General features: G+C 38.4%; 2 long non-coding RNA genes across 2 annotated transcripts; one reads left to right on the top strand and one right to left on the bottom strand.

Moving 5' to 3' along the window:
• Window positions 1-2,539: 2,539 nt before the first annotated feature.
• Window positions 2,540-3,951, top strand: LOC132981658 (uncharacterized). The gene is made up of 2 exons (XR_009674636.1): window positions 2,540-2,725; window positions 3,729-3,951. It is a non-coding gene; the product is annotated as an uncharacterized LOC132981658 (long non-coding RNA).
• A 360-nt stretch (window positions 3,952-4,311) lies between these two features.
• On the bottom strand, window positions 4,312-5,614 carry LOC132981630 (uncharacterized). Its single transcript, XR_009674619.1, has 2 exons — window positions 5,350-5,614; window positions 4,312-4,763 (listed from the first exon to the last, which is right to left on the bottom strand). It is a non-coding gene; the product is annotated as an uncharacterized LOC132981630 (long non-coding RNA).
• Window positions 5,615-9,258: the final 3,644 nt, after the last annotated feature.

The raw sequence follows: 9,258 nt of genomic DNA, 5'->3' as shown, positions 1-9,258 counted from the left end.
TACTCAAATTTATGTTCAAAAAACACTGTAGAAGTGGATTTTTCACAATATGTCCCCTTTAATTACATCTCTATCAACACTCTTCTCCATTCGCTTCCATAGAACAGCCAAACCTTTTTTGTCCATAAAGCCTGACTGTAACACAAGCAAGCAAAAACTGGGGTCAAGAAAACTTGTATCAGTCAACAGAAAGAGGATAAGCTGCCTCTATTTTAGCTGAGACTGATCCATTGAACTATGCCTGGACCGACCTGATACCAAAACTGAACATGGCCTGAAGACAACATTTCTTTTATGTCAATAAATATGAAAAATCCATCTGAAACTAGTCGTATAAACACAAAACACTGTGAAGTGCAACCTGTCGCAGTTCTGTAATAACATTGAAGTTTATGAAAAATAAATGTCAGCAGAGATATAAAAAGACCAATACAGGTCAGATGACCCTGCACAATTTTCTTTGAGGAACAAGAGTAGCGTTTTAAAATCAATGGCAGTGTTCTTTTTTTTGTTCGCCCGTCAGTCCTGAAATATTAACAGCCCTGTAAGCTTTCAGAGAAGGTCACTCAGGGTGATATAGATCGTGCCGAGGAACTGAAAGGATAGCAAAAAGAGAACAGGTTGGTGGGGAACATAACAGAGACCTCTTTAAATGAGTCCTGTCCAGTCAAAGAAAATAAAAAAACATATTCTGGAGGAGGCCGAGAGGACGTTTGGACAAATTGAATGGGAGAGACACGAGAGCAGGGGAGAGAAATATGGGAGGAAAACTGTGCACCCTCACTCTCTAGACAGGAAGTCATAATCATCTGCTTTTCTTATTAAGTCATCACGCTCTTTGCTGTCTTTGTGTTAATCTGAGTACGGCCGGCACTGATGATTTAATTAATTTTCTCAGGTAATTGATGAATTATTCGGCCGTTGAAGTGTCAGAAAATTATGGAAATTGCCGTCACAGTTAATGTCACACAGTTTCTTCTTTTGTTCAACCAACAGTTTGAATTTAATTTATACTCACAATACAAGAGTAATCTGACAACACAACACTAGAGATTGCTAAAAGCACAACAACAAAGACTGTTGTCTAAGAATTACAATAAACAAGTGGTGTCTCATTTTCTTAAATGACATCTTTTAACAAATCGTAGCAAACTGGCCAGCCAGTAAGTCACCCTTATTCTTTGCAGCCAAACGTCATTGAGAGGATCAAAAATGTATTTGGAACTCTAGTAAGTTGTTCATGAAATGGTGCGTAAGTCTTGAGCTGTGGGGTTAAACGGGCCAATAGGGAAGCAGCTGGGATCTGCTTTTTGAACTTAATCTAAGCAGCCAAAAAAGGAAATGGCATTTCAAAAACCAAACGTCTTTTAAATCTGAAAAAAAGCTCTCTCAATGGAGGAAAATTCTTACCTGAAGATCCAAGAATGCTTCTTCTTCTTCTTCTTCTTTGGTGTTTGACGGCTGCTTGCATCCACATTGTCGCATTACTGCCACCTCCAGGACCCCTTCTCATTGATTCTTCTTCATAGTGTTAACGTCTCAAATCTGCTCGTCAAGTCCAGTCAGAGTGAAATATTTAACTATTCCTTTCCTCTGTTTGTTCACACTCCAAGAAGCTCTTCACACTGGCTTCCACCCGTCCTATTTTCTGCAAACAGAACATCATTACTGGCCTTTCCTGTACTTCATTTTCTATTCCTTCTTCTTCTTTGGAGTTTTCTCGCGGTCGACAATCCAGCTTATTGGTTCATTACCGCCCCCTGCTGCACTGGAGTGTGGCTCGACAACAAAAATAATAATAATAGTAAAAGAAAACTTTTTAAAAAACTTAATTCAAACCTGTTTCATCCAGAAAATCATCAACTATTTATGTGTTTGGTCTTTTTTTCCTCCAAGAAGTTTTTCTGGTGTTAAATCCATCTTAATTTTCTTAAATGTTTCCCTCAGTTTCTCTCGTTCCCGCTCATATAGCTGACATTTTAGGATGCAATGTTGGACTCTTTCTGATTTATTGCATTACCAATGTAATCCAGTTGGACGTTGGCCTATTATCTGAAGTGTGTTATATAATCCTGTGTGTCCTGTTATGAGACCTGTGATTATGCATGTTATCTGAGACGTGTTATTTGCCCTCTGTTCGACTGACTGAATTTTCTCATGAATGTATTTGACATTCTGAGCCCTACAGGGATTTCCCTAAGCCATGTTCTACATCAAAGATATCATAGAGCATAATACTGAACAGTAACGGACTACACACACTGCCCTTCGGCTTCCTGTTTGTACTGTGTTTTGGAGCATTCTCCCATACCCTCACTTCTATTGTAAATAAGAAGTCTATTTAAAACATCAAATTTAAAACTCTGCTGCTCGCTTACAAAACAGCGACGAAAAGGCTCCTCCTTACTTTAACTCTCTCATCCAGGTCTACACTCCTTCCTGCCCACTACGCTCTGCCAATACATTTTTTTATAACTCGTCGGCTTTTATTCTATTAAGGAAAACGACTATGCCCATATAAGGGCTGTGGCAGATTTGATTGACAGCTCTGCACGCTGCATCTGTCTGTCAGTTCAGCAGGTCAGGAGGCTAACAGCTTGATCAGTCTGATTTCTCTTTTTTTTTACTTTGTTTGGAGAGTTTGTTTAACACATATCTGACAACATACATGGCTTGCTGTGCTGTTAACAGACCATCCAACAAGTTGATGCTTCAGTTTTTTTCGGTAAGTGATATAGTAGTGTTATATTTACTGCATACTCACGTGTCGGTATTTATATTTACGGACCTAGCTTGTTTAGCGTTAGCTTGTAAACCAGTCGGCTAACTGTACTCAGTGTAGTCCATTATTTACAGTCAGTTTAGAAATGTTTGTTATTAAGATGTTGAAAATAATAAGTTTGTGTGATGTTAGAAGCTAAAGGTTCACCTCGGTGGTTAACCACAGAATGTAAATATTGTTATCTGACGTTATGATGACGTAAATGTGGACATTAAAAAACAAACTTTGTGTAGTAATTATCCATCAGTAACATAAACTCAACTGAACCTAATATGCTGTGTAGGTTATAGAGGATGACATTAATGTTACATGGTTGATGTAGTGTCTTAAGATTTGTGCAAACTGTTACCAAATAAAAACAAATTAACTTTGTATGAGTTCAGGTAAATTTAATCTGGTTATTAATATAGTTCTTAATCATTACAGATGCTCTTATAAAGAATATAGCAGTAGAAATATAAAATATAAATCACATATGGAATTAAAATGAGATATAAAGCAATTAGTACAAGAAATAATTTGAAGAATACAGCTATGTACTGAGCTCATGTTAATAATAAATGAGTTACTGTATGTTCTGTACTAAAGCACAGAGACTGTTAATGATTTAAATAATTCAGGTTATATTTGTTTCATGTTAAGATGAAGTACTATCCACAATAAATTGCTTAATTTTTCCTCACACAAAATCTGAGACAATTTGATGTGGAATATCATTGTGCAAGTGAGTGAGAGAGCTGAAAATAGCATGATTACAATAAGGTTTATCTTCTTAACTTTGAATAGATGTTGATTACCTGAATACTGTACCTATGTTGTCTGGGTAGTACACTGTTGAATTTATAAATGTGCTCTTACACACAGATGAATATAGAAAAATATATGAGAACAAAAAAATGATTTAATGAGTAACTGCTATTTTCTATCTTTCTTTGCGATCCTGAAGACCCCTCACTAAAAGTCCACGTTCTCCTGGATCCATGTCACATGCTCGAGCTTCTTCAGAATTACTTTTCAACAGTCGAAGTTCTGGTGAGAGAAGATGGCCAGCAGATAAGACGGCAGTACATGAAGGAGCTCCACAAACTTCAGGAGGAGGAGGAGGAGGGTTTGCACCTTGGAAGACTGTATTCATGCTGTTCAAATAAAAATAGATCTCCTCCAAACAACTTGCAATCAAACTATTTTCTTCCCATTTTAAAACTGTTTGTCCAGTTTAGATGGGAGAAGTTGATATTATGTGATATTGATCTGGGAAGACTACATTTCTAAATCATTTTTAACTGTTTTTATTCACAAGTTATTGATCTTATTTACTCTCCATGTGTCTTGATTTAAGAATGGGGCTGTGCTTAAGGGAAAATTTTGAACTACATTAGTATTTGGTAAAAAAAAAATGTCAAAAGAATAAAAAGTTGTGTAAAAGTAGCCTTCCTTCCTTCCCTAAGCTATTGAGTTGAGCATTAATGCACATTTTAGTCTTGTCATTTCAAATCTGAAATGTATACTCATAAGTAGACATAAAGGAGTGTATTTATATAGAAATATTTATTTAATCTGAAAAACCACATTCAAAAAGCCTGTTTTTACAGCAGAGATTAACATGTTTACAGCTTGGTACAAAACAAACAAATAGGTCTGATTAGCTCTCGATCGACACACACTGTACGGGGGTCGTTTGATTTGATGAAGGATAAGAGTTATTCACAATAAGGCGTGTAGCTGACCAGCTTGACAGGCGGGTGCGGTGTAACGGTTTGTCAGGAGGTTTAAAACCCGCCTCAGCTCTCAGCCTGTGGGTGACATCACTCAGGCCATCCGGGGGAGACCTCCCTCGCAGCAAGCTGTTGAAGAGAAGCAACCGAAGTCCACCCCAGAAGAACCAACAAATGCAGATGTTGTTGAGGCTCAGGTTTCTTCCTCTGTCTCTGCAGCTCTCTGGGCACCTCGACGGACAAGTCACCAATAATCCACACTGTGTCTATAGGAGAAACACAAAGGTGTTCAATTAATGCCTCAGACAAGACAAAATGTACAGTTAACTACATGTGACAGCTCAGGGTGTTTTTTTATTATTAGCCACATCTGCAGGAATAAAATTGAACAAGGTAGCTGCAATAATAATATTACATGCCAGTCTTAAACACTATTTTTTCTAATACTTGGTGTGAAGCTGACACTGTCCACAGACTCCATGACTTCACAGGGTTCTATAGAAAACAAATATCTTATAATAAATACTAAATAATTATTTTTCAATTGTCATGTTCACCCACATCGCTGTTGACATCAGTAAATATAAGACACAGACATTCCTCTTTTTGTCAGAACAGTAACATGAACTGTATGCTTTGTAATATTGATTTCTTCTGGATGTCTCATATATTTATTTACAGTTTATGGATAAAACTTTGCTAACCCGGACAAAGTCTAGTAACTGCTCTGACAAATAACTAATAACCATAGTTGTATATTTAACAAAGTGTAGTTTTAAGACTTTAATTAAATATTTGGGTTGAAGATAATTAGTTTTAACTGTGTTGTAGAAAAGTTAAATGTTAACTTACTGTTTATAGAGTTTTCTCAGGACGAGCAGGAATAGGGGATGATAGCAGCCTAGCCGTTAGCTATGCTGTGAAGTGGACTGCTAACGTCGCGCTGAATGGGCGGAGTTAAGTCCCGCCGGGTCCCGCCTTACTGCTGTGGCTAGGTTGATCCGAAGTTAGGTTGAGACTGCGAATCCAATATGGATGCGGCCGTCGATTGGACTCATTTGCTGCCTATGTAAAAGACGGGTCAGGGTTCGTCCAGTAATATTTACAGTCTACTAACTTAATGATGATGGTCTCCATATTATTGATGATGATGATGGTAATGACGATGGTTTTTGTTTGATAACGACGACTTATAAGATGGTTTCTATACTGATTAGAGCTCTCAAGAACTGCCCTCAATGTTGTGCTTTGCCTCTGGTCACTTCCTGTCAGCACCTGTGTGTCCAATCAGACTCAAAGCTGATCGTTTGCTCTTACTGAGATTGTTCCCTTTTTTTCTAGATCCTTGCTTGTGTTGTACTTACTCTCTGATGTACGTCGCTTTGGATAAAAGCGTCTGATAAGTGAATTGTAGAATTGTAGAAGTCTAATTATTGATCTTCTCACTGAGGTGACACCACAATACATGCTCTTTACTGTCTCCTACTGTAAGGCTGAAGGGGACGTAAACAACCTCTGGTTTAAAGTGTTTTCCTGGGGATTCTATCCACTGTCCTGTCTCTTAATAAAGGCACAAAAAGTATGTTTTTCCTTAAAACAGCATAAGGGATAATGACGAGCTTGCTAACTCGAAAAGAAACTTCATCAAAAGACATTTTGCTTATTGGGATCTTCTTTCAGGTTCCTCTGCACTCACATCACAGAGGACCTCACATGGCCCATCGACACCACTCCCCTCATGAATAAAGTTCAACAGCTGTTGCACCAACGACTGCTGATGATCTTATGTAGATGCACCGTGGTGAGCGGATGGGAGTGCTCTCCAGTGGGTTTGTCCCCAGAACACTGGAGATAACTGGGACCTAGCTCACAGCACTTGAGGACATCTTCAACAATACACAGGAAATCTATCAGCATCTGCAATGACCCGTCTCAATCATCTGTTTGAACCTCTTCCATGTAGCAAAAGATGCCCAGGTAGTTGAAGTCCCCAGAGCCATAAGGGCTCTCAACCAGCACCCTTAATGATCCTCATTATGTTTATTCTGACTTTCAATGTTTTGCACATGACAGTTGCAAATCTGCCTCTACTGCTGCGCTTGTGTTTTTATTCTGTGCTGTTGTTTTTTATTCACCACTGTGTCCTATTGTTGCTATTCATCGTTGGAATACTATGGATGGGAGGTATAGTGCAGACAGCGTTATGCCTGCTTTTTTGCCGTCCACACAGACTGTTCACCTGCAAACACCAACGCCTGTTCAGACTACAAATGTACTAACAGAAAACCAGAACCCTTTCCATGCTGAAAAATCCAGACCCTCGTGTGCAGATTCTACAATTTTAGGTTGATTCACTTCTCGTAGCCTCAGGGTCACGACTCTAAGCCACAGGCCACTACATTACCAGAACCAAAAAACTCACTGCGGCGCCTGCCTCTGTCAATCACATGGACTGAGATAATCAAAAATGTGAGGTGCTGGGGATAGCAAGAGAGCTTACCTGAGATCGTTGCAGCTCAGGGCTCATGACTGAATCTTTTTTTAACATGGGTTTCAAATAGCAGCTTTTTTTAATGTATTGGGGCTATGCAGATGTTTCTGTAAAACTTCAATTAACACATGACTATCTCAAAGGTCTGTACCCCGATTTACTATTAGAAAATGTATTACAGAAGCAACTTTAGGACTTTGTCTTTACATCCTCCTCGCATCAATGACAAATAAATAAACAAACAAACAAAAATAACATGGTATTGGATCCACCTGCTGCATCAATGTTATGCATTCAAATTAAAATTGTGTCTTTATTTTTTTTATCCTTCAGCGGTTTGTTTGCTGCTGTAAAAAGACACAAAGAACACCGCAGAGCAGCTCGTGTTTATTTCTTTCTGAAAGCTTCTCCTCCAGATCTTCAGAGCTGACAGAGTCCAAACAGTTCGAGCAGACTGTGTATGCGTTTGTGTAACTCACTAATGTGAAACTCAGTAACCTTACAGAAAAACAACAAACATAACACACAATCCACTTTTTGTGCCGAGGCTGAAGCTTGATGGGAGAAAGTATTGGCCTTGGTTGGTTGTAAAATTGTTAAGCCAACACAAAGAATGTGGGAGAAAAAAAAAATCCTTCTGAATCTCAAGAAAGAGTCTTTACCCTGCAGTGAAACTGTGCACAGTCGGTTCTGTACAAAAACAGACAAACAGAAACGGTTTAATCAGAAGAACAGAAGGCTCATGAGCAGAACTCAGGAGATTTAATGAGGGAGGGATGAGCTGCCGTTCTTGAATTTATTTTCTCCTAGCCAGTAAATACACATCAACAGTTGTGCATCTCAGCTCAAGACCAGTGTTAATCTTCACACCATTTTCTAATTTAGTCATAGTCATAGTCTCCTGACGAAAATGTCCTTTTATATTTAGTCAGATATTAATCATTTGTTATTGATTTAATTTAGTCAGTTAGTCACTGACTAAAATTGCACATCCTTTTAGTTGACGAAATTAGAAGATATTTTAGTCAACGAAATCAGACGCGATTTTGATTATCAGAAGCTCCAGGGGGGCGGGGCTTCACTGACCACACACGCACACCTTTGATGAAGTCTGCTATGGTTAACAATGATTTTATAACAGCTGAGGGGGGTACGTGATAATCCTCACTTGTGATGTAGTTTTCGTTTCGTCACATTTTCGTCAATTAGACGATGAAGTAATATTATTTATCAAATCGTCAAATAGCGGAGTTTCGTCTCGTCATCGTCATGGTTGACTAATTTCAAAAAGACCTTTGTCAACGAATATTTTCGTCATTTATTTCATTGATGAGATTAACACTGCTCAAGACTACATCAACATTTTGTTAGTTTATAAGTCAGAGGAAGAAGATACGGCTCAAATGCCACAAACACGTATACTGTAACTACCTCATTTTTTCTAAGTACATGAGTACGTGATATTGCTTCATTTAACCACAATCAGCACATCTTTAGACGTCATGGAGACCGTCTTCACATCATCAAGGCAATGCGGAAAGTCTTCAGTTATGAATGGTGAAAAATGTGACATCAATCAACAGAGTAACAAGGTTTGTTAAAATGCTCAGGACTTTAATTTAAAAAGATAAATGTGTGAAACTTCTTAGTGAGCTCGTCCTGTGAATAGCATTCTGTTCGGAGCTTCAGACTTTTTAAATTAAAAATTCTTGCTGGGCACCTGAACTCTGTCTTTCTCCCTCCGTCTCTCTATTTAAACAGAGAGGCGGTATCAGCAGATGGATGTATTACTAAATCCAATACAGCAGCATGTAATTCCACCAGTCCCCTGTGAAATTCCCCTGAGACGACCTCACTCAAACAAAACACTCTGGTGGTCTTACTCTTAAAGCTTTAAATCAGTGACACACTTACTCATTTGTATTCTCCACGACCGTCAGGATCAGATGGCATCCTACCGCCTGATGCTGTGGTCTGTATTGAGCCCCTATTGTTTGTCCCAAAGTATGCATTAGGACTACATAATGAACCAATCCGATACATAAAACATGACAGTAAAATGGCGTCACTGTTAAGCAGGGGCAGCTTGTGTAGCAGATTTGAGTTTGACAGGCAAGCTTAATTAACTTTGCTCATTATCTCGACCAGAAGAAGTTTTTCCTAAGCTTCTTCGACACACTTTTCTTTTTTTTTTACTCTGATCTTAGGGTATATTTTAATATTTGGTTCGTATTTATATCAAATATGTTTATCCCTCTAAATTAATTTAG

Source organism: Labrus mixtus, chromosome 10, assembly GCF_963584025.1.
Source record: "Labrus mixtus chromosome 10, fLabMix1.1, whole genome shotgun sequence".
In the NCBI taxonomy this organism is placed as follows: domain Eukaryota; kingdom Metazoa; phylum Chordata; class Actinopteri; order Labriformes; family Labridae; genus Labrus; species Labrus mixtus.
The sequence above is the reverse complement of the archived record's forward strand: the minus strand, read 5'-3'. Positions and strand labels throughout refer to the sequence as shown.